The 802-nt window shown below is 34.9% G+C and overlaps 1 protein-coding gene and 1 pseudogene across 1 annotated transcript in view; one reads left to right on the plus strand and one right to left on the minus strand.

Moving 5' to 3' along the window:
• The window catches only part of LOC106727234, a 4480-nt pseudogene extending 4160 nt beyond the window's left edge, over positions 1-320 (minus strand).
• LOC102239723 (protein FAM122A-like) overlaps positions 1-802 on the plus strand; it is a 62430-nt gene that overhangs the window by 13848 nt on the left and 47780 nt on the right. The window lies entirely within an intron of this gene.

An 802-nucleotide genomic window follows, 5' to 3' on the forward strand; every position in this document is an offset into this window, starting at 1 on the left:
TGGGGGTAGGGGAGGCCGGGGGAAGGTCAAGGGGAGAAAAAAAGGGAGACATATGTAATACTTTAAACAATAAAACAAAAATTAAAAAAAAATATGTTCTCCCATGCAGAGAGCTTTCTTATTGTTTTGTTGATGGTTTCTTTTGCTGTTCAGAAGCTTTTTATTTTGAAGTAGTCCCTTTTATTTTCTCCTTAGTTTCCATTGCCTTAGGAGCTGTATCAGTAAAGATATTGCTATGACATATGTCTGATATTTTGCTGCCTATGGATACTTCTAAGATTTTTATGGTTTCCTGTCTTACATTTAAGTCCTTTATCCATTTTGCGTTTATTTTTGTGGGGTTAAATTTGTAATTTTTTTTTATTTTTTTTTTTTTTTGCATGCATCGGTCCAATTTTCTCAACACCGTTTATGGAAGAGACTGTCTTGACTCCCTTGTATGCTCTTGCCTCCTTTGTCAAATATTAATTGAGCATAATGGCTTGAGTAGATTTCTGGTTTTCTGTTCTGATCCATTGGTGTATAAGTCTGTTCTTGGGCCAGTACCAGGCAGTTTTGAGAATAGTGGCTTTGTAATATAGCTTGATATCTGGTATTGTGATCCCTCCAACTTTGTTCTTTTTTTTCAGGATTGCTTCAGTTATTCGGGGTCTTTTTTTATTCCATAAGAATTTTTGGAGAGTTTGTTCTAAGTCTGTGAAATATGCTGATGGTATTTTAATGGGGATTGCATTGTATCTATAGATTGCTTTGGGTAGTATGGACATTTTGATGATGTTGATTCTACCAATCCATGAACATG

The sequence above is a fragment of the Myotis brandtii genome, unplaced genomic scaffold (assembly GCF_000412655.1).
Source record: "Myotis brandtii unplaced genomic scaffold, ASM41265v1 scaffold393, whole genome shotgun sequence".
Classification (NCBI taxonomy): domain Eukaryota; kingdom Metazoa; phylum Chordata; class Mammalia; order Chiroptera; family Vespertilionidae; genus Myotis; species Myotis brandtii.